At 50.1% G+C, this 27,926-nt stretch overlaps 2 long non-coding RNA genes across 2 annotated transcripts in view; one reads left to right on the forward strand and one right to left on the reverse strand.

The window, feature by feature from the left end:
- Window positions 1–27,926, forward strand: part of LOC144341075 (uncharacterized) — a 53,945-nt gene that overhangs the window by 19,776 nt on the left and 6,243 nt on the right. The window contains exon 2 of the long non-coding RNA XR_013417669.1: window positions 11,003–11,125. This is a non-coding gene — a long non-coding RNA (uncharacterized LOC144341075). The remainder of the gene's footprint in view (window positions 1–11,002; window positions 11,126–27,926) is intronic.
- Window positions 1,319–27,636, reverse strand: LOC144341076 (uncharacterized). The gene is made up of 3 exons (XR_013417671.1): window positions 27,563–27,636; window positions 22,855–22,926; window positions 1,319–1,951 (listed from the first exon to the last, which is right to left on the reverse strand). It is a non-coding gene; the product is annotated as an uncharacterized LOC144341076 (long non-coding RNA).

The raw sequence follows: 27,926 nt of genomic DNA on the forward strand, positions 1-27,926 counted from the left end.
GAGGAGGTGGTGAGTCTGGATGCAGCAGTGTGTGTACCGTGTGGAGCTGCCTCCACCTCCTCCCCCCAGGCCTCACAGTTTCCCTGGGGCCTGAACATAGGATGACCTCAGAGTTTGCAAAACAAATCCGGCTGTTGGAGAGGGTGAGGACTTTGCTTTGCTCCCCTTTCCTGCATGGGAGAGAAGTCTGGACTGGTGAAGGCTTCTGCCCATCCCAGCTGCACCCCTCACCCATCTGTTAGTTACATCCAGCCCCTTTCCTGCCTCCCATTCCTTCTGTCCACGTGTCAGGCTGGTCCCTAGACTGGCCTCCCAGTCAGAGGCAGCTGTAGTGCAGGGAGCTGGCTTGACCCTGAGGAACTCCAGAAACACATCTGTTTAGGAGAATGAGGCCAGGTTTGGGATCTTATCGGGGCTGCACCTGTGGAGACCAGAAGGGCTCATTTTAGGGAGAAGATAAGTAGAAAGTGTTAAATGCTGGCTCCTCAAAATCACTAGTACAATCTACTGATATCACAAAGCAGTTTATTGCTCACCTTGGTGAGGGAGACAGAGATTTGGCAGTCTCTCCAAGTGGGAAAGGCAAGGTTATTCGAAGTTTGATTTAAGATTGGTTTAAGATGGATCTTGAAGACAGCTTTGATTAGGACTGGGTAAGGATCGCCATATAACAGTCAAGAATTGGTGCAAACATCAAGGCCAGGATTTTTGAGACAAGGGATTAAGAGAATGTTAGGAAGCAAGCTCAAAGTAGATGCTTCCATTGAAGACTTGATGGGTTTTGTGGGAAGTTCCTGTAGTGAACAATCAGGTCTTTTACCTGGGCGGAGTTGACTGGAATAATAAAGTTATGCTAATGAAGACAGCAGACTAGCAAAGTCATGTTAATGTAACCTCAGTTGTGTCTGTGGTAGGTAGTTTCCATTTTAGGTGTAAATTTAGAGGGTGTGAGGGTAAAAGCTCTTTAGGGGCTGGTCTGGAGTTTGGGGCGGGGAATGGCAGGAGGGTCTATAGTCCTGAAGAGCAATGACCAGACTGCAGGGCAGAGGCAGAGACACGTTAGACTGGAGAACTAGAGGGGGAGGAACTCCAGCTGACCCCAGGAGAGGTCAAGACTCAAGCATGTGAGCTGGAAACCAGGCCTGCAGGTGCCAAACCGGTCCCTGCCCGTGAAAACAGGCTGTGTTGACTTTGGCAGCCCCACCCTAGCCTCCTCCCACCCCAGAAGGGCTTGAAACTGACACTGGGCCATGCAGGGGGCTGGAGATGTTCCCAACCCAGTCCTGCTCAGGCCGGCTGTGGCTGGCTGCTACCCTGGCAGAGGGAGCCAGAGGGTGTGTATGGGGGAGGGAGGGAGGTTCCCCTGGGAGGCAACTGGTGGAGTCCAGGGCTGGGGGCCATCAGGAGTGTATGAGTGGCCTCTTGAGCTCAGACTGAGGACCCAGACAGACTAGGCAGTAGGGGAGAACAGTTGAGTTTGGGGGACATCAGTTGTTCTCTTTATGGTGTAACTATGATTTCTTTCTTTTTTTGTGAGACAGAGTCTTGCACTTTTTCCTGGGCTGGAGTGCAGTGGTGCGATCTCAGCTCACTGCAACCTCCGCCCCCCCAACCTCCCCCGTTCAAGCGATTCTCCTGCCTCAGCCTCCCAAGTAGCTGGGATTACAAGCACGCGCCACCATGCCTGGGGAATTTCTGTATTTTTTAGTAGAGACTGGGTTTCACCCTATTGGCCAGGCTCGTCCCTATGATTTCATATGAGCTGAAATCTACATATGTACTAGTCATCACAACACATCATTTTATCATTTTATTGATAAACTAAGGCATGGGGAGCATCGGTGACTGATCAGACAGATGGGATGGAATTAAAGGTCCAGTCTGTGGCTTCAAGGCAAACTCTGCTGTGCCCCTTGGCAGCCTCCTCCTGGGCTACTCAGGCATCTCATTCCTGCAAATGGCAAGAGAGGAGCTCAGATAACTCCTGTCTTGCCAAAGGGAGGAGGCAATAGCCTGAAACAGATCTGGGAAGAGGAGAGAGAATGAAGAGTGTGAGAAATGAAGAAGAGAGAGGGCAGTCAGTCCAGAGAAATAGGCAGGGACAGAGACAGGGAGGAAAAGATGGGAGGAGATGAAGAATATGTGTGTGTGTGCATGTGTGTGTAAAACTATTACCAGCTTTCCAAATTTGATAAGTCACGTTCATTTCTATTGCCCGTTTTCAGAAAGAGATGGCAACAAGTGAAAGGGGACCTAAGAGGGCTAGTGAGGGACATGGAGAGCACAGCAGAGGGAAAGAGGCAGCTAAGAAGACAGGACAGAGGGGCAGAAGGGGTGGTGGAGATAGGCTGAGACATCTGCCTTCTCCTCTGGGCCAGCTCCCTTCAGCTCGTCATCATGGTGATGGCTGCCCAAAGACTTTGCGTCCAGCTTCTGCTGCCCATGGGAAGTTATCTGGCCAGGATTTTACTTTGCTGCAGGCTGAGAGATGAGGGCAGAGGTAAGCAGGGAGTTTAATGGGTCAGAGATACTGAGGGAGGAATCAGTGGGACAGGGCCACACGGGTGCCCTGGGCTCTGAGCAATCTGATTCAAGAGATGCTCCCTTCAGAAGATGCTCTCCTCAGGAGAGTACTTTCTGTCTGGTGGCAGAGGACTTTCTATTTTCCCTAAATGGAGAGAAATAGAATGCCTGGACCCTATGAGAAGGCAAGAGCCACATTTCTTGAGAAGGTCAATTGTGGGGAAGGGAAGGGAGGGGAGGAGAGTGAGACCTGGGCTGGACCCTGAGGTGTCTCAAGCACCAGGTTCTGACCTTCATGTCATCTCTCATCGATGCCTCAGCCTTCCCAAAGGGACTGAATTATAACCACAGCAAACATAGCAGCCATTGTACTGAAAACATACTTTGGGCTAGATACTCAGTTAAGTGCCTTATTTTAACTTTATTTCTATTTTTATTTATTTTTAGTTTTATTTAGTTAGTTTTTTGAGATACGATCTCACTTTGTTGCCCAGGATGGACTGCAGTGGCCTCATCATAATTCATTGCAGACTCGAACTCCTGGGCTCAAATGATCTTCCCACCTTGGACTCCCAAGGAGCTGGAACCGCAGGCATGCACCATGATGCCCAGCTGGTTGTTTCATTTTGTTGTTTTTTGTAGAGATGGGATCTCCCTGCGTTGCCCAGGCTGGTCTCGAACTCGTGGGCTCAAGCTGTCCTCCTGCCTCAGCCTTAATTTCATTTATAAAATTTACAACAACCTAACAAGTTAGGTATTATGGTACCCATCTTAAAATAAGAAAACTGAGTCCCAGAGAGATCAAGTAACTTTCTCATGTGGTCTAGGATTCCTTTAAAGACCATCAGTCCTTGCCGGGCAAGGTGGCTCACACCTATAATCCCAGCACTTTGGGAGGCGAAGTTAGAATGATGACTTGAGCCCAGGAGTTTCAGACTAGCCGAGACAACATAGTGAGACTCTGTCTCTTAAAAAAAAAAAAAAAGTTTACTATCCTGGCTAACATGGTGAAATCCCGTCTCTACTAAAAATACAAAAAACTAGCCGGGCGTGGTGGCGGGCGCCTGTAGTCTCAGCTACTTGGGAGGCTGAGGCGGGAGAATGGCGTGAACCCGGGAGGCGGAGCTTGCAGTGAGCCGAGATCACGCCACTGCACTCCAGCCCGGGAGACACACCGAGACTCCGTCTCAAAAAAAAAAAAAAAAAAAAAAAAGTTTAAAAATTAGCTGGGGTGCCAGGCACAGTGGCTTACACCTGTAATCCCAGTACTTTGGGAGGCCGAGACGGGGATCACCTGAGGTCAAAAGTTTGAGACTAGCCTGGCCAACATGGTGAAACGCTGTCTCTACTAAAAATACAAAAATTAGCTGGGCATGGTGGTGCGCACCTGTAATCCCAGCTACTCAGGGGACTGACGCAGGAGAATTGCTTGAACCCAGGAGGTGGAGATTGCAGTGAGCTGAGATCATGCCACTGCACTCCAGCCTGGACAACAGAACAGGACTCTGTCTCAAATAATAATAATAATAATATGTGATCCATGAAAACTCCTTATATGTTCAACTCATCCCTTCAGAGACTATTCCCAGCACCTCTGCCCACAGCAGGGAACCTGGCTCCCCTGAAGTCCTCACTATGGAGTCCTAATTAGGGAAAAGGAGTTGGGCTGGCAGGACCAAGGGAAAGCAAAAAGAGACAGCAGATAAGCTGTAAGTCTGCCTTTTTTCATGGTCTAGGACACACAGCCCTCCTGCAATAAATCTGCCTTTTTTTTTTTTTTTGAGATAGAGTCTTGCTCCAGTCACTCAGGCTGGATTGCAGTGGCATGATCTTGGCTCACTGCAATCTCTGCCTTCCTGGTTCAAGTGATTCTCCTACCTCAGCCTCCTGAGTAGCTGGGATTACAGGCGTGTGCCACCACACCAGGCTTTTTTTTTTTTTTTTTTTTTTTTGAGATGGAGTCTCGCACTGCACCCAGACTGGGGTGCAGTGGCAAGATCTCAGCTCACTGCAACGTCCACCTCCCGGGTTCAAGCGATTCTCCTGCCTCAGCCTCCCAAGTAGCTGGGATTACAGGTGTGCATCACCACACCCGGCTAATTTTTTATATTTTTGGTAGAGAAGGGGTTTCACCATGTTGGTCAGGTTGGTTTTGAACTCCTGACCTCAAGTGATCCACCTACCTCGGCCTCCCAAAGTGCTGGGATTACAGGCGTGAACCACAGCACCTGGCCAGCTTTTTGCATCTTTAGTAGAGACAGGGTTTTGCCATCTTGGCCAGGCTGGTCTCGAACTCCTGGTTTCAAGTGATCTGCCCGCCTCAGCCTCTCAAAGGGCTGGGATTACAGGCATGAGCCACTGCACCCAGTCAAATCTGCCTTTCTTCACCTACAACTGTCTTAGTAAATTCTCCTTACCACCTACATGATACTGGCCGCAAACCGTCACTAGTCACATGAGACACTCACTTCTCTTCCCAGCAGCATATCTGCAGCAAGGCTGACTCTCCTCACACTCTAGGCATCTTGGGTCCTGCTATTAGCATCACTTCCAGAGGGTCCTGTAAGGCCCCTTCCCTCCCCTCTTTGTCTATCTGGACCATCTCTTTGCCACTCTTCTCTACCACCTGCTGGTGACACACCATTATTCTTTCTGGATTTGGAGACCTGAAAGGAGTCTCTTTTCTCATCCTGCCATTATTCTGAGGGACTTCATTGTCCATGAAGATAACCATCCAACACCTTAACCTGCTTGTTCCTTGACCTCCACTCTCCTTAGTCAGTTTTCCATGATCACATCCTCTATGTTACCATCACTAGGAACTTCCCTACCACTTAAATCTTAAATTGAGATATTCCATGACCTCCCCACTCACCACAGCTACCTTTCTTTCTCTTTCTTTCTTTTTTGAGACAGGGTCTTGCTCTGTCACCCAGGCTGGGGTGCAGTGGTGCCATCTCTGCTTACTACAGCCTCAACCTCCTGGGCTCAGGCAATCCTTCTGCCTCAGCCTCCTGAGTAGCTGGGACCACAGGTGTGCACCATTATGTCAGCTAATTTTCGTATTTTTTTGTAGAGATGGGGTCTCACTATGTTGCCCAGACTGTGTCCTTCCTTCCTTCCTTCCTTCCTTTCTTCCTTTCTTTCCTTTCTTTCCTTCTTTCCTTCCTTCCTTCGTTCCTTCCTTCCTTCCTTCCTTCGTTCCTTCCTTCGTTCCTTCCTTCCTTCCTTCCTTCCTTCCTTCCTTCCTTCTTTCTTTCTTTTCTTTTTTTGATGTAGTTTTGCTCTGTCCCCCAGATTAGAAAGCAATGGCGCAATCCCAGTTTACTGCAACCTCGACCTCCCGGGTTCAAGCGATTCTCCTGGCTCAGCCTCCCGAGTTGCTGGGATTACAGGCATGCACCACCACGCCTGCCTAATTTTGTATTTTTAGTAGAGATGGGGTTTCTCCATGTTGGTCAGGCTGGTCTCAAGCTCCCGACCTCAGGTGATCCGCCTGCCTCAGCCTCCCAAAGTGCTGGGATTACAGGCGTGAGCCACCGCGCCCGGCGTGTGTCCTTTATTTCTAATGCATAAGTTTGAGACCTCCAGTCCCACAGTACTTCTGTTTTGTCCCCATCTATCAGGCACTTTCTGCCTTGGTTCCCTCCTAATCCAACTTAGACTGTCATTCAACCGCTTTCCAGCCCCTTTGCCCCTTATCCCTTTGCTTAGGTCAATGTTCTTAATTGCAAACCACAGAATCCGTTCTATTTTAAGCAAAAGGGGAAATTTTTTTTTAAGGGATAAAGATAGTTCCCAGAATTGTTGGGGAGGTCCAACTCACAGAATCTAGGCTGAGCTTTCAGGAAAAAATCCCCAAAGCACATCGCAGAATTAGGCTGCCTCTGTCCCAGGACCACGTGTACTCTCTGCCATAACCCATGCTGGCTAATGTGGGTCTGTTAGGAGCTTTTCCTGCCACATTGGGAGTGGAAATGGCTTTTACTCTTTACTTAATGCTTCTGTATTGCTCTACTTTTAAGAACAAGCACTATTTTTATAATTAAAACTAATTTTAAGCATCTTCACCCATTGTCCACCTCTTTCTCCATCCATTGCTACCAGTGCTACTACTGTGTTTGTTTGTTTGAGACAGAGTCTTGCTCTGTTGCCCAGGCTGGAGTGCAGTGGCACAATCTCAGCTCACTGCAAACTCCGCCTCACGGGTTCAAGTGATTCTCCTGCCTCAGCCTTCCAAGTAGCTGGGATTACAGGCACGCACAACCATACCCAGCTAATATGTGTTTTTGCTTTTTGTTTTTTTTGGTTTTAAGGAGTGGAGTTTTTTGTTTTTTTTTTTTTGAGATGGAGTCTCGCTGTCTTGGCTCACTGCAACCTCCGCCTCCCGGATTCACACCATTCTCCTGCCTCAGCCTCCTGAATAGCTGGAACTACAGGCACCAGCCACTATGCCCGGCCAATTTTTTGTATTTTTAGTAGAGACGGGGTTTCACTGTGGTCTTGATCACCTGACCTTGTGATCCGCCTGCCTTGGCCTCCTAAAGTGCTGGGATTGCAGGCATGAGCCACTGCGCCCGGCCAAGGAATGTAGAATTTAATAGGCAAGATAGAAGGAAGAGACTCCCCCTGTACAGAGACAGAGGGAGGGGGCTCCAAGCCGAAAGAGGGAACCCCTAATATGTGTATTTTTGGTAGAGACAGGGTTTCACTGTGTTGTCCAGGCTGGTCTCGAACTCAAAGTGCTGAGATTACAGGCATGAGCCACTGTGTCCGGCCCAGCACTACTACTTTCATTCAGACCACTGACACTTCTTGCCCAGCGTACTGTACTAGCCTGCTAACTGGTTTTCCTGTCTCTGTAGCCCCTCTGGTTTATTCACACTGCAGCAGAATCATCTTTCTGAAGCATACCTCTGATCTCATCACTCCTACTTAAAACCCTTCAATGCCTCTCCGTTGTCCTCAGGATTCCTCAGGATAGGCCTAGACAGGGCCCTTCAGGGTCTGACTGCAGGTCTCTTGGCATCATCCCTCGCCAACCCCACCTGCCATCTCCACTCACTGTGGCCTTGCTGGACCACTCTGTGTCTCTGGACCTTTGTCATCACATTCCTTTTGCTGGGAAAGCTCATTTTCCCTGTCTTTGCCTGACGAATTCCTATCCTTTGCCTAGAGAAGTTTTTGCTGGGATGGCACCTCTTCCAGGAAGCATTTCCTGACCACAGCCCCCTGATAGGTTGCCCCTCCCAGCTATTTCCACAGGGCTCTCCGCCACTCTGTCTTGCCGTTGCCTGTCTCCCCAGTCAGACCATAAGCTCCTCGACTGTGAGGACTGTGCCTCGTTCACTGCTTTAGGCCCACCTTGTAGAGTCTCATGGGGTTTGATACATGTGAAATGAGTGAATTAATGAACGTTGCCCAAGCTTACACAGCTAAGAAGTGCCAGGCAAACCCAGCTAAGTTGCTTTCTGAAACTCACATATTTTCCTTCATGCCATGCTGCTTCTCTGAATAGGTCAGGACAATCTGTTTGTTAGGATTGTTTTTTAAAAACATCCTGCCAGGCACGGTGGCTCATGCCTGTAATCCCAGCTCTTTGGGAGGCAGAGGTGGGCGGATCACCTGAAGTCAGGAGTTCAAGACCAGCCTGGCCAACATGGTGAAATCCTATCTCTACTAAAAAATGCAAAAAATTAGCTGGGTATGCTGGTGGATGCCTATAATCCTCAGAGGCTGAGGTAGGAGAATTGCTTGAACCCAGGAGACGGAGGTTGCAGTGAGCCAAGATCGCACAACTGCACCCCCAGCCCGGGCGACAAAGCGAGACTCCATCTCAAAAAAAAAAAATCTTTATTGAGTAATAATGATATACAATAAACTGTATGTATTTAGAGTGTACAGTTTGACAAGTTTTGACATATGTATACACCCATGAAACTAACACCACAATAAAAACAGTGAACATGTCCATCACCCCCTAAAAGTTTCCTACAAAATGAAGGAACAACGGATTTTAATGTTACAGAGTACAAAAAGTTCATTGATACAGTTTCAGAGTCTACATTGCAACTAACCTCTAAGATTTCTATTTCTTCTGGGTGTGGCAGCTCTTGCCTGTAATCCCAGGCTGAGGTGGGAGGATTGCTTAAGCCCAGGAGTTCAAGACCAGACTGGGCAACATGGTGAGACCCCATCTCTACAAAAAATACAAAAATTAGCCAGGCATGTTGAGCCTGCCCGTGGTCCCAGCTACTGGAGGGGCTGAGGTGGGAGGATCGCTTGACCCAGGGAAGCAGAGGTTGCAGTGGGTTGAAATTGTGCCACCGCACCCCACCCTGGGTGACAGAGGGTGACCCTGTCTCAAAAAAAAAAAGGCTATTAAAATACTCCTCACTCTTTAAACTGCAAATCTGTGTGAAGCTGGATTTTATTCATATACATCAACCAAAACAACATATCACAAAGGATTGAATGCTGAAGAAGGTACAAGAATCCAGCTGTCTTCTATTAAGCCACATATTAAAGAGATTTGGAAAAATGTTAATGCCATTTTTCTCACTAAGTTTTTCTGCTTTTGGAAAATGTAGTTTTTTCATTTAAAAAAGTTATTTATGTTAATGTATAATGGGTTTCTTAGTGTGAATCCCTTCCCTATGCACTTCCCTAGGAAAGCACTTTACTACAGGGGCCATAAATGGTTAAGGTGAGAGATGATCCCAATCCCAGCTCTTGTCTATTTCACACTGCCTCACAGAGGTTGCAGTGAGCCAAGATCGTGCCATTGCACTCCAACCTGGGTGACAGAGTGAGATTCTGTCTCAAAAAACAAACAAAAAACACCCCATACTGCCTCATTCTGTCCCATGTGACTTGTTATTGCCCCCCAAACTTTATTATTATTATTTTTTTGAGACAGTAGCGTGATCTCGGCTCACTGCAAGCTCCACCTCCCGGGTTCACGCCATTCTCCTGCCTCAGCCTCCCAAGTAGCTGGGACTACAGGCGCCCGCCACCACACCCAGCTAATTTTTTGTATTTTTAGTAGAGACGGGGTTTCACCGTGTTAGCCAGGATGGTCTCAATCTCCTAACCTGGTGATGTGCCCGCCTTGGCCTCCCAAAGTGCTGGGATTACAGGCGTGAGCCACCGCGCCTAGCCTTACCTTTTTTTTTTTTTTTGATAAGGGTTCATGCTTGTTGCCCAGGCTGGACTGCAGTGGTGGCATCATAGCTCACTGCAGCCTCAAACTTCTGGGCTCAGGTGATTCTCGAACCTAACCTCAGCCTCCTGAGTAGCTGGGACCACAAGTGTGGTCCATCACACCCAGCTAATTTTTAAATTTTTTGTAGAGATGGGAGTCTCCACAAAAAATTTAGAGATGTTGTCCAGGCTGGCCTCAAACTCCTGGACTTAAGTGATCCTCCTGCCTTGGCCTCCTAAAGTGTTGGGATTACAGGGATAAACCACCATTTCTGGCCAGTTTTAACTTTTAATTTGATAATAACAATAGCTATAACCCACATAAACCGAGGATTTTTGGAGTCTTCAACAATTTTTAAGATTTAAAGGGGCCCTGAGACTAAAACGTTTGAGAACTACTGATATACAGACCAGAGGTTGAGAGAAGGCCCTTAGGATGAATGTCTTGTGTTTGAACTTGGACTTTGCTCCTTGCTAGTTTGTAGGAGAACTTCGGGCAAGTTTGTAGTCTCTCTGATCCATAGTTATCTCATCTGTAAAATGGGAATGATTATACTGGTATTTATGATGAAAGGCTGTTGAAGATTAAGTGAGTTAACATCTGGAAACATTTGGGAACTGTGCTGATACATAGTAAGTGCTCAATAAATGTTATTGTCACCATCGTCATCATCATCATCATCATCATCAGCAGCAGCAGCAGCAACAGCAGCATGCTGACAGCCCAGAGAAGCAGAAAGTGCTCTCAGAAACAGCCCTCAAGGTTTAAATACTTCATTTTAAAGACCCCAAATGAGTCTCGAGCCTACAGCCCTCTTTCACCTCAGCTGCAGCCACCTGCCCCAGACCGGGCACCCCCATACCCAAGTGCACCAAGTGCAACAAGGAGAGAAGCTTTGCCAAGTGGGTGACCTCCTTGGGCAAGGACTGGCATCAGCCCTGCCTGAAGTGTGAGAAATGTGTATAGATGCTGGGGGCCAACCTGGGGCATGTTGAGCATGAAGGCAAGCCCTACTGAAACCACCTCTGCTACTATGCCATGTTTGGGCCCAAAGGCTTTGTGTAAGGTAGACTGAGAGTCACACATTATTCCTTTTTTTTTTTTTTGAGACAGAATCTCACTCTATTGCCCAGGCTGGAGTGCAGTGGTACAATCTCAGCTTACTGCAACCTCCACCTCCTGGGTTCAAGCGATTCTGTGTCTTAGCCTCCTGAGTGGCTGGGATTACAGGCGTCCACCACCACTCCTGACAATTTTTTTTTTTTTTTTTTTTAGACGGAGTTTCACTCTTGTTGCCCAGACTGGAGTGCAATGGCACAATTTCGGCTCACCACAACCTCTGCCTCCCGGGTTCAAGTGATTCTCCTGCCTCAGCCTCCCAAGTAGCTGGGGTTACAGGTACCTGCTGCCACGCCAGTCTAAGTTTTTTTGTTTGTTTGTTTGTTTTTTGAGATGGAGTCTAGCTCTGTCGCCCAGGCTGGAGTGCAGTGGTGCAATCTCGGCTCACTGCAAGCTCCGCCTCCCAGGTTCACGCCATTCTCCTGCCTCAGCCTCCTGAGTAACTGGGACTACAGACACCTGCCACCACGCCCGGCTAATTTTTTGTATTTTTAGTAGAGACGGGATTTCACCGTGTTAGCCAGGATGGTCTCAATCTCCTGACCTCATGATCCTCCCTCCTCGGCATCCCAAAGTGCTGGGATTATAGGCGTGAGCCACCGTGCCCGGCTAATTTTGTATTTTTAATAGATACGGGGTTTCTCCATGTTGGTCAGGCTGGTCTTGAACTTCTGACCTCAGGTGATCCTCCCGCCTCGGCCTCCCAAAGTGCTGGGATTACAGGCGTAAGCCACCACGCCCAGCCAGGTTATCCTGCATTCTGTGGGATGAGAACTACCATGGTTACTATGTGGAACATAGAAGTATATGTAGGTTTCTGTTCTCATAGGCCGAGGTGGGAGGATGACTTGAGCCCAGGAGTTCAAGATTAGCCTGAGCAACACAGTGAGAACCCGCCTCTACAAAAATAAAAAAAAATTAGCCAGGTGTGGTGGCCCATGCCTTTTTTCCCCAGCTACACAGGAGGCTGAGGCTGGAGGATTGCCTGAGCCTAGGAGGTTGAGGCTGCAGTAAGCCATGATCACATCATTGCAGTCCAGTCTGGGTGACAGAGCAGGACCCTGTCTCAAACAAAAAACCTACAAAACAATTTTTTCATTTCCTATAAACATACACTCTTCCTCTATTTTTGTTTTTTTGTTTTTGAGACAGGGTATCACTATATGTTGCCCAGTCTGGACGCCAGCTCCTGGACTCAAGTGATCCTCCTGCCTCAGCATCCTGAGTAGCTGGGACTACAGGCAAACAACACTGCACCCTCTTCCCTTTATTTTTCTTTATTTCTTTTGAGACAATTTTGCTCTTGTTGCCCAGGCTGGAATGCAATGGCATGTTCTCGGCTCACGGCAACCTCCACCTCCTGGGTTCAAGCAATTCTCCTGCTTCAGCCTCCCGAGTAGCTGGGATTACAGGCACCTGCCACCATGCCCAGCTAATTTTTTGTATTTTTATTTTTATTTTTATTTATTTATTTTTTTTTTTGAGACGGAGTCTCGCGCTGTGTCACCCAGGCTGGAGTGCAGTGGCGCGATCTCGGCTCACTGCAAGCTCCGCCTCCCAGGTTCACGCCATTCTCCTGCCTCAGCCTCCGAGTAGCTGGGACTACAGGCGCCCGCCACCACGCCCGGCTAGTTTTTTGTATTTTTAGTAGAGACGGGGTTTCACCATGTTAGCCAGGATGGTCTCGATCTCCTGACCTCGTGATCCACCCGCCTCAGCCTCCCAAAGTGCTGGGATTACAGGCTTGAGCCACCGCGCCCGGCCAATTTTTTGTATTTTTAGTAGAGACAGATTTCATCATGTTGGCCAGGCTGGTCTCGAACTCCTGACCTCAGGTGATGCACTCACCTCGGCCTCCCAAAGTGTTGAGATTACAGGCGTGAGCCACTGTACCTGGCCTACTTTAATGTGACATACAAAGCCTTCCTTTTCCATCATGACCTCATACGCACTCCATCAAAGAATAGTTGTCTTTTAGTATCTATGGAGGCCTAGTTCTGGGACCCCCCCAACCACCAGGATACCCAAATTTGCAGATGCTCTAGTCTCTCATATAAAGTAGTGCAGCATTTGCATGAATGGGACATACACATATCCTCTCACATACTTTTCTTTTGAGACAGTCTTTTTTTTTTTTTTTTTTTTGAGACGGAGTCTGGCTCTGTCGCCCAGGCTGGAGTGCAGTGGCCAGATCTCCGCTCACTGCAAGCTCCGCCTCCCGGGTTCGCGCAATTCTCCTGCCTCAGCCTCCCGAGCAGCTGGGACTACAGGCGCCCGCCACCTCGCCCGGCTTATTTTTTTTTGTATTTTTAGTAGAGACGGGGTTTCACGGTGTTAGCCAGGATGGTCTCGATCTCCTGACCTCGTGATCCGCCCGTCTCGGCCTCCCAAAGTGCTGGGATTACAGGCTTGAGCCACCGTGCCCGGCCGAGACAGTCTTGTTCTGTTGCCCAGGCTGGAGTGCAATGGCATGATCTGGGCTCCCTGCAAACTCCGCCTCCTGGGTTCAAGCAATTCTCCTATCTCAGCCTCCCTAGTAGCTGGGTGACAAGAGTGAAAATCTTACAGGCTCCTGCCACCATGCCTGGCTAATTTTTGTATTTTAATAGAGACGGGGTTTTGCCATGTTGGCCAAGCTGATCTCGAACTCCTGACCTCAGGTGATCTGCCTGCCTCAGCCTCCCAAAGTGCTGGGATTACATTACAGGCATAAGCCACCACGCCCTGCCTCGTATACTTTTGTTTGTTTGTTTTTGTTTTTTTGACACGGAGTCTCGCTCTGTCGCCCAGGCTGGAGTGCAGTGGCCGGATCTCAGCTCACTGCAAGCTCCGCCTCCCGGGTTCACGCCATTCTCCTGCCTCAGCCTCCCGAGTAGCTGGGACTACAGGCGCCCGCCACCTCGCCCGGCTAGTTTTTTTTGTATTTTTTAGTAGAGACGGGGTTTCACCGTGTTAGCCAGGATGGTCTCGATCTCCTGACCTCGTGATCCGCCCGTCTCGGCCTCCCAAAGTGCTGGGATTACAGGCTTGAGCCACCGCGCCCGGCTGTTTTTGTTTTTTTGAAACAAGGTCTCTGTTGCCCAGGCTAGAGTGATGTGATTCCTGCTCACTGCAGCCTTGACCTCCTGGGCTCAAGTGACCCTCCCACCCTAATATCTCAAGAAACTGGGACTACAGTTGTGCTCCAATTTTTTAATTTTTTGTAGAGCTCCTGTATATTTTAAACAATCTCTAGATTACTTATAGTACCTAATATAATGTAAATGCTATGTAAATAGGTGTCATACTGTATAGTTTAGGAAACAATGACAAGAAAAATAGCCTGCATGTTCAGTACAGATGCAGCTATCCATTTTCCCCCACATATATATATATTTTTGTTGTTGTTGTTGTTGTTGTTTGTGTTTTTGCGACAGAGTCTTGCTCTGTCACCCAAGCTGGAGTGCAGTGGCGTGATCTTAGCTCCCTGCAACCTCTGCTTCCCAGGTTCAAGCAATTCTCACACCTCACCCACCCAAGAAGTGTGCCACCATGACCAGCTAATTTTTTTTTTTTTTTGACACAGATTTTCACTCTTGTCCAGGCTGGAGTGCAGTGGTGCGGTCTCAGCTCACTGCAAACTCCACCTCCCAGATACAAGCAATTCTCCTGCCTCAGCCTCTCAAGTAGCTGAAATTATAGGCACCCGCCACCACACCAGCTAATTTGTGTATTTTTAGTAGAGACAGGGTTTCGCCATGTTTGCCAGGCTGGTCTCAAACTCCTGACCTCAGGTGATCTACCTGCCTCGGCCTCCCAAAGTGCTGCCTACAGGCATGAGCCACCGAGCCTGGCCTCCCTGAATATTTTCAATCCAAAATTGTTTGAATCCATGGATGCAGAACCCATGGATACAGAGAGCTGACTGTGGAATTTATTTTATTTTATTTATGTATTTTTAAATAATAGAGATTGGGTTTCGCCATGTTGCCCAGGCTGGTCTTAAACTCCTGGACTCAAACAATCTGCCCACCTCAGCCTCCGAAAGTGCTGGGATTGCAGGTGTGAGCCATCGTGCCCAGCCTATAATTTCAAAAAGTTAAAAGCATGTCTCCTACATAAATAGTGGGCCACATCAAAGATTTATTTAATTTATCCTGACATGGTGGCTCACACCTATAATCCCAGCACTTTAGGAGGCTGAGACAGGAGGTTCACTTGAGTCCAGGAGTTCAAGACCAGCCTGGGCAACATAATGAGACCCCATCTCTACAAAAAAAAATTTAAAAATTAGCTGGGTGTAGTAGCTTACACCTATGGTCCTAGCTACTCCAGAGGCTAAGGTAGGAGGATTGCTTGAGCTCAGGAGGTCACGGCTGCAGTGAGCCGTGATTGTGCCACAGGACTCCAGCAGCCTGAGCAAGACAGTGAGACCCTGTCCCTTAAAAAAAAAAATTATTTGCAATCTATCAATTTCCTACAAGTTAACATCAAATTTGCAAAGGTCTGTAGGGTCTACTCAGTAATTAAACACACAGAGCTGTTTTTGTTTTGAGACAGTCTCGCTCTGTCGCCCAGGCTGGAATACAATAGCATGATCCTGACTCACTGCAGCCTCGACCTCCTGGACTCAAGTGATCCTCCTGCCTCAGCCTCCCAAGTAGCTGGGACCACAGGTGCACACAACCGCACCCAGCCAATTTTTTATTTTTAGTAAAGACGAGGTTTTACTATGTTGCCCAGGCTGGTTGGCCTCCCAAAGTGCTGGGATTGCAGACATAATCTGTCACCCAGGCTGGAGTGCAGTGGTGGGATCTCAGCTCACTGCAGTGTCCACCTTCCCAGCTCAAGCAGTCTTCCTTCCTCCTGTCTCTCCCAGCTGACAGCACACCAGCTAATTTTTAGAATGATTTTGAAAGACCATGCTGACATTTTTTGGTCTAATTTCCAAATTCTGGATAATTTTTCTTAAGGCACACTAAAATACTCAAGGTTCAGTAAATTCCACGCTCTTCTGTCTCCCTCAACATAGAGCTTCTTTCTTCCTGGGCCTGAGTTGCTTTTCCCCTCCTTAAACCTGTCTATTTCCTGCTTTGGCCTGGTTGATTCTACTGGTCTTCAGGCCTGAGGTCAGGAGTCGTGTGTCTGACCACCCCCGACCTTGTCCGGGTACCAGGCCTCCTCTGGATTCAGGCACTTCCTTGGCCCCAGCAACACACCTGGCCTCCCTCCAGCCCAGCATCCCTGCCAGTCCTTAACAGCATCTGTTTGCTCATTGGCCTCCTCCGGAAGCCTGTGGGCTTCCACAGGGTGGGGCTGTTTTTCCATTTCTGTATCCCTAGGGCCTAGCCCAGTGCCTGGCACCCTGTGAGGCTTAATAAATGTTTGCTGAATAAATTCAATGAGGTGCTGGCTAGGTGCCTCCTCAAGGTCTCTTCCAGACTTCTCCATGAGTCTTCATTTATGGACTGGTTGCCATGGTTTCTCTCTCTCTCTCTTCTGTCTTCTGTCTCTCTCTTCTGTCTCTTTCAGACCTCCTCCTCCCACCTCCCCACACACTGCATTGAAATCCCAGCTGGGGGCCGTAGAGAAACAGAGGCAGCCCCATCCCTGAGAGGGTGCCGGGGCGAGGGCGAACCTGCACTGTCGTTGGGGCCTGGTGGGCCCAGGGATCAGGTTGCCTGCCTCTGGGAGGAGGATTCTCAGGTCTCCACAGCTTTACCGTGGGTGCTTTGGGGTTTGGCAGTCTCACAGGTTAGAGATGGGCTGGCCCTGCTGAGGCCTCAGGAGGATTTAGACACAAAGAGCCTGATTGTATGGTAATTTCCTCCTTACCTACCAGCTGGGCCTATTGAATTCTTCTTTGTAACTGCAGTGCCTTTTCTTTCAGGCTTACTTAAATAGGCCACCCCTACATTTCCTAGCAGGGGACTTCTTCTTGGGAGGTACTGCCACAGCCTGCACCATTCCTTTGGTCCTTCTCCCCACAGGTTTCCTTATCTTTGTTTATTTATTTATTTTTGAGATGGAATCTCTCTCTCAGTTGCCCAGACTGGAGTGCAGTGGTATGATCTCGGCTCACTGCAACCTCCACCTCCCAGGTTCAAGTGATTCTCCTGCCTCACCCTCCCAAGTAGCTGGGATTGCAGGCACCCACCACCATGCCCAGCTAATTTTTGTATTTATTTATTTATTTATTTATTTTTATTTATTTTTATTTTTATTTTTTGAGACGGAGTCTCGCTGTGTCTCCCAGGCTGGAGTGCAGTGGCGTGATCTCAGCTCACTGCAACTTCCACCTCCTGGGTTCAAGCAGTTCCCTGCCTCAGCCTCCCGAGTAGCTGGGATTATAGGCGTCCACCACACCCAGCTAATTTTTGTATTTTTAGTAGAGACAGGGTTTCACCATCTTGGCCAGGCTGGGCTCGAACTCCTGACTTCGTGATCCACCCGCCTCAGCCTCCCAACGTGCTGGGATTACAAGCGTGAGCCACCATGCCCGGCCTGAGACCCTGTCTTTAAAAAAAAAAAAAAAAAAAAAGAAAGAAAAGAAAAAAGGTAACAAGAAACCTTTAGTTGGTGAAACTGGGTTTCCTCCAGGTTTCTCTGACAGAGAAGGGTGACTATAAAATTTATCCTTCAACCAGGACATCTGGCAGGTAAAAGGGGGTGCTATCAATAATCGTGACAGGACAGCAGCATAGGCTGTGGTTGTCCTGGGCACTTTAGGATGTATAGTCAGTCAGGCCCCTTTCGTGGGCACAGAACCCCAGGGAAACATCTGTCACAGGAACAGTCTGTTTCTTTCATGTGTTAATTCCACAAAGGCTTACTCTTACCTCTCCTGGAAAATCCAGATAGCAAGAGGTCCCTGGCCTAGGGAAGCTTACAGTCTAATGGAAGAGACAATTCATCACAAAAGAGTGTGTAAAATGCTAAGATAAACAGCAGGAAAGGGGAAGCAGAGTCCTGTGGGAGTGCATAAGGAGGGGCACCTCACCCTGCCCCGAGTAGGGTGTTGGCCCTGACTTGTTGCTCAGGGGAGGTGAAGCCTGAGTTGGGCTCTGAAGGAGGAGTAGATATCTGCTGGTAAAGAAGAGATTTGGTGGCCAGGTGTGGTGTCGCAAGCTTGTAATCCCAGTTTCTTGGGAGGCTGGGGCAGGAGAATTGCTTGAACCCGGGAGGCGGAGGTTGCAGTGAGCCAAGATCACGCCATTGCACTCCAGCCTGGGCGACAAGAGCAAAACTCAGTCTCGAAAAAAAAAAGGAGGTTTGGAGTGAATAGCAAAAATTTCTGGTCCGAAAAAACCTGCCTGTGTAGAGGCACGGACAGAAGAAGGTGCATTTGTTTTTGGAGTAACTGGAAAGCTCCTGTCTCTTTCTGTTCTTCCTCTTAATCCCATCCTGAGCCCTCTACTTCTGGAAGAGGAGCCCATCATTTCCATTTGTCACTTTGGTGAAAGGGGTGCTTGCTTACTCACCGGTCTTCAGAAAAGTTTGTTGAATAGATCGATAAAGCCAAGAAGTGCCCTACACTCTCCTTCCGTGATGTAAGTGCGAAGTTTCGAAACTTGGTTTATTATTACTATAAGAGTTCTTTTCGGCCGGGCGCGGTGGCTCACGCCTGTAATCCCAGCACTTTGGGAGGCCGAGGCGGGCGGATCGCAAGGTCAGGAGATCGAGACCACGGTGAAACCCCGTCTCTACTAAAAATACAAAAAATTAGCTGGGCACGGTTGTGGGCGCCTGTAGTCCCAGCTACTCGGGAGGCTGAGGCAGGAGAATGGCGTGAACCCGGGAGGCGGAGCTTGCAGTGAGCCTAGATCACGCCACTGCACTCCAGCCTGGGCTGGGCGACAGAGCGAGACTCCGTCTCAAAAAAAAAAAAAAAAAAAGAGTTCTTTTCTTTCTTTCTTTCTTTCTTTTTTTGGGACGGAGTTTCACTCTTGTTGCCTAGGCTAGAGTGCAATGGCATGATCTTGGCTCACTGCAGCCTCTGCCTCCTGGGTTCAAGCGATTCTTCTGCCTCAGCCTCCCGACTAGCGGGGATTACAGGCATGTGCAATCACGCCCGGCTAATTTAGTATTTTTAGTAAAGACGGGTTTCTCCATGTTGGTCAGGCTGGTCTCAAACTCCCGACCTCAGGTGATCTGCCCGCCTTGGCCTCCCAAAGTGCTGGGATTACAGACATGAGCTACAGCCCGGTCTTTTTTTTTTTTTTTTTTTTTTTTTTGAGACAGAGTCTCTCTCTGTCGCCCAGGCTGGAGTGCAGTGGTGCAATCTCGGCTCACTGCAACCTCCGCCTCCTGGGTTCAGGTGATTCTCATGCCTCAGCCTCCCGAGTAGCTGGAATTACAGCTGCATGCCACCATGCCTAGCTAATTTTTGTATTTTTAGTAGAGTCCAGGTGTCATCATGTTGGCCAGGCTGATCTCAGACTCCTGACCTCAAGCCATCTGCCTGCCTCGGCCTCCCAAAGTGCTGGGATGATGTGTGTGAGCCACCACACCCGGTGGAGTTCTCTTCTATCATATTTATACTTTATCTTTCAAAAATTGAGCCCATATTGCTGCCTGCCAAGCATTGTGCCCGAGTGATGCACAGGTCACTTCATTTAATCTTCACAACAATCCTGTAAGATAGGTAATCTCATACCCGAATTACAGAAGAGGCTCAGTGAGGTCAGAAACTGGCCCAGGTCTCACAGTTGACTAGTGAGGAGCTGAGATTTGCTAGGATGACCTGACACTGAATTCTCTAAATTCCACCTTCTTAACCACAATACATGTAGTCAGGGAAGGCCTGGCTTTATTATTCATAAGTTGGCCCTGAGAGCTGACTCAGGCTCCTGTGGCAGCCCCAGGAGTCCTGGGTTTCAAAGGGAGTGGGAGGTGGGCAGCAGAGAGGCCCTCGAGTTTCGATAACCCCTGCACTTAGGTTGCAGGCTACATGGTAGGATAGAGACAGACCCAGACCGGAATCCCTCCACCCTCCTCTCTAGGGTGGAGCCCCTTCCAGCAAAGCTGGCCCAGCCCTGTGATGTCACACCACTGGGCAGGGCTTCCAGGGATTGGTGACACCCGGCTGACGTAAGGGAGGTGGAGGAGCCACAGGTCCCTCCTATCCCCAGGGCAGTTCAGGGGCTTGACTGCATTTTAGCAATGATTGTAATTACAAATTGCTCTCCGAACCACTGGGCAGGAAAAGCTTGCTGAGATTCTGCTTTTGGCTCTGGGGTTTGAACCCATAACTGGCTCAGGAGACTTGAAACTACCAACGTGCTTTGTGTCCCCAACAAGTCACTTGTCCTCTCTGGGCCATCTCTAGGGCACAGCCTCCTAATTCAATAAAATGAAGTGATGGCAGGACAGATTGCCGAGGACTCTTTCATGAAGCCCAGACAGGAGAGCAGGAGGGTCGGGGGAGGGGGGTCCTGAGTTCGCTCTGTCATGGCCCTAATCTGTCCTCCCCGCATTCTTCACTCCCCCTCTTATCCCTGGTGGCCCCAAGTGAGAATGTGACTCATCTGGCTCCAGGCACCCAGTTTCAGCCTCGCCCCGCCCCTGCCCCGGGCATCTCATTTGCTGTTTACCCCCCAGGAGCAGGTGCACCTGGGTCACCCCACCACAGGAGTGAGAGATATAAGGCTCTGGGGCACTGCCTGCCCCCACACCCACAGATGGCCCAAGGCCAGCACAGGGGTTGGAGCTCTCTAGAAAGATGAGGCACTTGGGGAGCATAAAACAGCTCCACGTGGGCCCACCGCCCTGTCCAACTGCTGAGCTCAGCTGGCTGTCTCTCATCTCTTCCCATGGGTTTGTCTTCATTCACCCACTGTCCCCTAGAGCAGCCCAGGACCCCATGCAGAGCTCAGCCAGTCCCAGGAGGGGAGGGCCCCTTGAAGCCAGTCGGGGGCCAGGGGAGCTGGTGCTCACATTGAGGGGGCGTAGAGGGCAGGCCAGGCCCACACATCCTGTGCTAAGAAGAGAGCACAGGGTGTGGAAGGAGGGGTTGGAGTGGGAGACCCATAGCCTGATTCAGTACAGAATGGAAGAGTGAAGTTATGGGGGGACTGAAAGGTTTGGTGACAGATACTGGGATGTGAGTCTGGAAGGCAGCTTTGAGTCATGGCATCTACCCTCCCTTTGTGACCTTGGCCGTGTCCATTGCCCTCTTATCCCCACCCGTACAAGGCAGGCGCCTCGGTGTTCCCATCTGTACAAGGTAGGGGCTCAGTTGGATAAGCCTAGGCTCCTTCTAACCCTTGCACTCTGTGGTTACCCAGGTGGGCATCCCCACCCCAGTGCCCAAACTTCCCCTATCCCCACTAGCTCCTGCATCTCTCCCAGGGAGAAAAAGAAACCCCACTGGGTCATGGAACACGGGAAGGGTTGGCAATTCCTGTGTGAGGCAGCCCAAGGCAACCTCGGAGGCCTCCTGCAGATACCCTGGGGGCCTGCCCCTCCCCTGGCCCAGGATTCAGACCACAGAGCAGACAACAAAGGCAGGCAGGTGGAAAATTCCCTCTGGCTCTCTGCCCAGGCACCCTGGATGGCAACTGTGCCAGGCTGGGCGGGCAAAAGCCGGGAGTCCAGGATACCAACAGGCAGCCTGGCAGCCTCAGGGAGCTGGTAAGGGGCCTGTCAAGGTCTCCCCAGCTCAATTGCCCCCCACTGCTCAGACACAGAAATTGTATTCTACTCAGATGGACAGACAGGTGGGAGGAGGAGGATGGGGAAATATGTGGTTGTTTGAACTTCTCAGAAGTTGTACCCCTGAGCCAAGAAGATTATGCCAGCTCCTCCCACTCCCCTGAGTTGAGTGGTCCCCGGGACTCTTAATGGCGGACCGGGGGCTGCAGCTAGTTTGGCAGACAGACAGAAAGCAAGTTTTGTCAAGTGTCCCTGTGTCCACTGGGCTCCTGCTGGCTGCTGGTCTCTGCCCTGTGACCTTGGGCAGTGTGTATGCTCCTGCAGGGCTTGCTTTGCCCATCTCTAACCCTGGAATAACTGGGTCCTGCTCCCTGGAAGGGCATGAAGCTACACCCATGTAAGGCCTAGCAGAAGTGGAAAGCCCTGTGTGTATATGTGACTTGAGGCTGGGAGGCAGCCCACTCCCAGAGCCTGCATGTTCAAAGATTCCTTGCATCTGGAAAGCCAAGGCAGGGACCCCTTCTGCCTGCCTCTCTTCTGCTTTCTGCTCAGACCCCCAGAGCTGGTTACCATGGCAACGGTTCCTGCCTATCTCCCCAGAGGCCTTTCATAGAATCCAGAGTTGGTTTCTACAATGTTTGCCCACAAACACTTTCTTGTTGCCAGTCAGTTCGGATGGTACTTCCAGAACTGAGGAAGTACCTTTGTGACTTTGCCAGGTCACGGCCAGCTGGCCCCTGGAATCACTCCCCAATAGGGTGCCATCCATCGGGCTCTGGAGGGCTGAGGAGTCAGGGTGTGGCCAGGTCAAGGTGAACCACCTGCTGCTGGGAAATCTACCCAAAGGGCACGTCCCACTGACCCCCAGTCAGCAGCCTGCGAGCGTCATTGCCTATACAGGGAACATTGTCCGTCTAGGCTGGCAGGAGAAGGCCCTAAAGATAAGGCAGGGCATGAACCCAACTCCATGACAGCCAATTAGCTCCGCTCCAAGAACCCAACCATTGTGACTCACTGACAGCCAATCAGGAGGCCCTGGGCCAGATACTTTTTTCAGCTAGACACACCTGTAACCTGCTAGCCATCTGTTGAACCACACCCCTGCCCCAACCATTCTAGAAAGAAATATAAATCTCTTTTACAGCTGTAAATGGAGAGCTCTGTAACTCTAATATGGAGGGAGATGCACGCTGATCTATACTGAGCTCAGAGACAGACACGAATGCATAAACATGCACCTGCACAGATGAAAATCTATCTACCAGCCCTGCTCCTTCCTGCCTCCGCCAAGGTCACCATCATCTCTATTCTCCTCCACCCTCCCGGGTCAGAAATTGGCAAAAGAGAAAAGGATATTGCACGAGACCTAAATATACCTTTCCAGTGCACAGTGGCAGCTTTCTGTGAACTGTTAGGCCAGCAGTGGTCCAGACATTTTCCCTCGTCCTCTGCAAAAAACAAAAAAAAAACCAAAAACAAACAAAAACATTGACTGGGCATCATTCGTAGGTTTATCTGGGAATACTAGTGCTTGGAGGGGACTGAGCATACCCCTAGCAAAGCCCCATTTTATGGATGAGGGCTAGGCCCAGAGGGAGGGTTTCTCCATCCAGAGGAGGGCTCAGTGCTCGTGACTGTTGCCAAGGGCATCTTGCCGAAGTTCCAGGGTCCAGGTCAGATATTGGCCCCATGGTTCCACCCTGGAGGATTTCCTGCAGGGGGGTGCCCCCCAGCTGGCCACAGTGGATCAGGCATGCCCAGAGGAAGACCTGGGAAAGAGGCACTATGCTTGTGTGTCCTCCAACCTTCCTACCCTAGGGCCTGCCCAAGGGCTGGGAGAACAGGGATCTTCTGTCGACTATGAGGGAAAAATGCTAGTTCATAGGCACTAGTTGAACTAGTGCCTATGATTCTGGGGTCTCTGGGATGCCTGGGATCGTGGTAGCATGGCCCACGGTCCTGCAGCAGTTTGAGTCACAGCCACATTACCAGACTGCAGGACAGCAGGCCAAGACCCCCAGCCTGGGGGTTTCAGGGTCTATGAACTAGCACCTAGGTGCTAGTTGAACTAGCATTTCAGTGCTCTATGCCAGAGGGACCTCAATAGAGAGAGATGCAGACAATCCAAACTTGTTTCAGTGTAAGCCTCAAATTTTCGAGCCCTCCAGATGCAGGGTGTTCATACTACCCAGTATTGAGCCTCTAGACATGACCTTGACTGAAGGCTGCCACATCTTCAAGCAGAGTCCTGCTAAAAATGATAACAACTGGCCGGGCGCGGTGGCTCAAGCCTGTAATCCCAGCACTTTGGGAGGCCGAGACGGGCGGATCACAAGGTCAGGAGATCGAGACCATCCTGGCTAACATGGTGAAACCCCGTCTCTACTAAAAATACAAAAAACTAGCCGGGCGAGGTGGCGGGCGCCTGTAGTCCCAGCTACTTGGGAGGCTGAGGCAGGAGAATGGCGTAAACCCGGGAGGCGGAGCTTGCAGTGAGCTGAGATCCGGCCACTGCACTCCAGCCTGGGCGACAGAGCGAGACTCTGTCTCAAAAAAAAAAAAAAAAAAAATGATAACAACTTAGGCACATGAAGTGCATACTCTGTGTCAGGAATTATGCTAGGCGCTGGGGAGACAGACATGAACTAGGTACCCAGGCCCCTGCAGGTTGTTCTCATGTTGGGTATATAGGGTAGCTTCAGCAAACGGCCTCCCTCAGCCCGCAAGGCCACAGGCCCCAAAACAGGCAAAACACGGCCCCTGCAGACTCACAGGACTTTTGTGCTGGTTTAGACAAGAGAGAAACAGAATGAATCCCAGGAAGATTCAGAGGGGGCAAGATCTGACCCCTACAGCCAAGGACAGCCAGAGGTAGGAGGACTTTTGCCCATGGGTGGAAATCATTCTATTCGTGCATAAATCAAGTCTCACCCAAGATGTTGCGCAGCCAGCTTGACCTTGCCTGTTCTAGGGAATAGAGGCTGGGCTCCGATTCCAGAGCTAAGAACTGGGGTGGGGTCTCTGTGTCTTTTTTTTTTTTTTTTTTTTCAGACAGAGTCTCACTCTGTCACCAGGTTGGAGTGCAGTGGCACAATCTCGGCTCACTGCAAACTTTGCCTCCCGGATTCAAGAGATTCTCCTGCCTCAGCCTCCCAAGTAGCTGGGACTGCAGGTGTGTGCCACCACGCCCAACTAACTTTTGTATTTTTAGTAGAGACAAGGTTTCAACGTGGTGGCCAGGATGGTCTCAATCTCGGCCTCCCAAAGTGCTGGGATTACAGGCATGAGCCATCACACATGGCCTTGTAGTTTTAGTAGAAATGGCGTTTCACTGTGTTTGTCAGGCTGGTCTCGAACTCCTGACCTCAAGTGATCCACTAGCCTCCGCCTCCCAAAGTGCTGGGATTATAGGTGTGAGCCACCTCGCCTGGCCTCCTGTGTCTCTCTTTATCCTCTTTTGCATACAGGAAATTTCCTCCATCTCTCCCACGGGGAGGTGTGGCCAGGGAGCTTTGCCCCCCTCCCTTTGAGGCACTCTCTGCCTCTTCCCCACCCCCAGTTTGGGGTAATGGCTAAGGGGGACATAAAATAGACTCATCACTCTAGGAGGGGAAGAGGAAACCCTCAAACCCATTCCAGAGTCTCTGGGATGCCTGGGATCGTGACAGCATGGCATGAGGTCCTGCTGCAATCTGAGTCAGAGCCACATTACCAGGCTGCAGGACAGCCCTAGCCTGGGGGTTTCAGGGTCTGCTGCACCCTGTAAGCAGAAGTGCCTGAAGGCATTGGACAGTGCTCCTAGTGGGACTGGGAGAATGAGGCAGGTGTGTGAAGGAGGAGGGAATAGAGGGAGTGAGGAAGGAAACTGACATTCATGAAGAACATGCTTTGTGTCAGGAATGCACCACTCAAGTTACATAATTTAATGTTCAGAGCAACCTTGGAAGTGCAGTGTCCTCAGTTACAGTCAAGAAAACCGAAGTTGGGCCAGGTGTGGTGGTGCTTGCCTGTAATGCCAGCACTTTGGAAGGCTGAGACGGGAGGATGACTTGAGCCTGGGAATTTGAGACCAGCCTGGGCGACACAGCAAGACTCAGTTTCTGCTTTAAAATAACGTAATTGGCTAGGCACGGTGGTTCATGGCTGTAATCCCAGCACTTTGGGAGGCCAAGGCGGGAGGATCACAAGGTCAGGGGATTGAGACCATCCTGGCTAACAGAAGGAGTCTCGCTCTGTCACCCAGGCTGGAGTGCAGCATCACGTTCTCAGCTCACTGTAACCTCCGCCTTCCAGGTTCAAACAATTCTAGTGCCTCAGCCTCCCGAGTAGCTGGAATTACAGGTGCCCGCCACCACGTCCAGCTAATTTTTGTATTTTTAGTAGAGACTATGTTGGCCAGGCTGGTCTTGAACTCCTGATCTTCAGTGATCCGCCCATCTTGGCCTCCCAAAGTGCTGGGATTACAGGCATGAGCCACTGTGCCCAGCCTATTTTAAAATAACTTTATTTTAAAAAAAAACAAAAAAAAAACTGAGGTCTGCCGGGCATGGGCCTATAATCCCAGCAGAGGCAGGAGGATGATTTGAGCCCAGGAGTTGGAGGCTGCAGTGAGCTACGATCATGCTACACTGCACTCCAGCCTGGGGGAGAGTGAGTCCCCGTCTCAAAAAACAAAAATCAAAAACTGAGATAAAGACAGGTTAGCCACTCGCAGTGGCTCATGCCTGTAATCCCAGCATTTTGGGAGGCTGAGGCGGGCAGATCATGAGGTCAGGAGTTTGAGACCAGCCTGGTCAACATGGTGAAACCCCGTCTCTACTAAAAATACAAAAATTTGCCGGGCATGGTGGCAAGCGCCTGTAATCCCAGATACTTGGGGAGGCTGAGGCAGGAGAATCACTTGAAGCCAGAAGGTAGAGGTTGCAGTGAGCCAAGATCGCACCACTGCACTCTAGCCTGGGCGAAAGAGTGAAACTCCGCCTCAAAAAAAAAAAAAAAAAAAAAAAAAAAAAAGACAGGTTAAGTGATTTGCCCATGGCTACACAGCTGGCAAGTAAGGGGATGTGGATTTCTGTGGATCCAATTCCATGTGTCTGGGATGACCCGTCAACTCCAGAGAAGGGCAGGAAGACGGTGCCGCTCTTAGGCTCAGAGGGACTCGGAGGTAGAAGTTCAACCATCGTTTCCCTCCCCACCCACCCAACCAGCCCCCTGAAAGCTATCCAGGCAGATGCTGCCCAGGGAAGGGTTAACCCTCCTCTTTGGCTCTGCCCTGCATTCTTTTGTGCTGAGCTCTCTGGCAGCTTGTGTCAGGACATCAGGGCAAGAAGGCAGAAAGGACATGGCTAGGGCACCTGGCAATGAATAATCTGTTTGTCGTGGCCTTGCTGCCTTGTGGCTGTGTGGTATGGGGTGGGGATGGTGGCAGTGCCAGGACCTGGGGTCAAGGGCTCGGGGAGGGGGCCAGCTAGCTTGGAGGCAGGACCTGAGACTCCTCTATGTTTAGCACTTGCTCCGTCTCCCAGACAGCCACCTAAACAGGAACTGTGGCAGCTTTCCACATTTGCCCCTGGCTGCAGCCAAACCTATCACAGCTACAGCCTAGGACTTGGATCTCCCCGTAAGATTTCTATCCCATCCCTCTCCACCCGCCCCAGGGCTTCAGAACCAAGTTCTAGACTCCAGAGGGCCCTGCAGCCTGCCCCTCCAGCTGCCAAGGATGAAAATCTGGCACAGGCATCTGTAGGGGACAGCCAAATGCGCCTGGAATCACTGGGGAAGGGAGATGTGAGAGGATGCAGGGTGCCCTGTGGGGTTTCCCAGGCTCCTCCAGCCTCACCCTACTCCTGCCCTGGCTCAACTGCTCAGTCTTGTGATTGCAGGGGCCAGACTCTCCTCCAGCTGAGTGATGCTGGGCTCCACCCAGCAGCTGGCTCTTCCTGGAGTCTTTCCTCCCCACCAGCTCTCTTCCTGCCTGGAACTTCTACGCCACCTCCTTTCTGCCAAACTAACTCTCTCACTTCCACTCAAATCCTGCTCCTGAAGAAACCCCTTCTAGAACTCAGGAAGGCTTCTTTGACTCACCCAAGCCTGTCTGGTTCCCTTGGGCTTTCCTGCCTGCTGCCATCCTCACATACCTCCACCTGTTACTGTGGCCAGTGCCTACTACTTATGTATTTGATGTTATGCCTGCTGACTGTGTCTTACACCTGGATCCTGTGTGTGTGTGTGTGCGTGTGTGTGTGTGTGTGTTCTGTCTCTTCCAGAGGACAGAACCAGAAACAACGGGTGGATTTTCCTTGAGTCACATTTCTGATAAGGGAGCAAGTTCTGCATGATAACAGTCATCTAAACACTGGAATGGGCTATCTTGAAAGTAGTGAGCTGTCAAAGGAGGGGTTAATAACAGATGTTTCTAGGTAGCAATGATGTGTCTGCCACATGAAAG

Source organism: Macaca mulatta, chromosome 1 (assembly GCF_049350105.2).
Source record: "Macaca mulatta isolate MMU2019108-1 chromosome 1, T2T-MMU8v2.0, whole genome shotgun sequence".
Classification (NCBI taxonomy): domain Eukaryota; kingdom Metazoa; phylum Chordata; class Mammalia; order Primates; family Cercopithecidae; genus Macaca; species Macaca mulatta.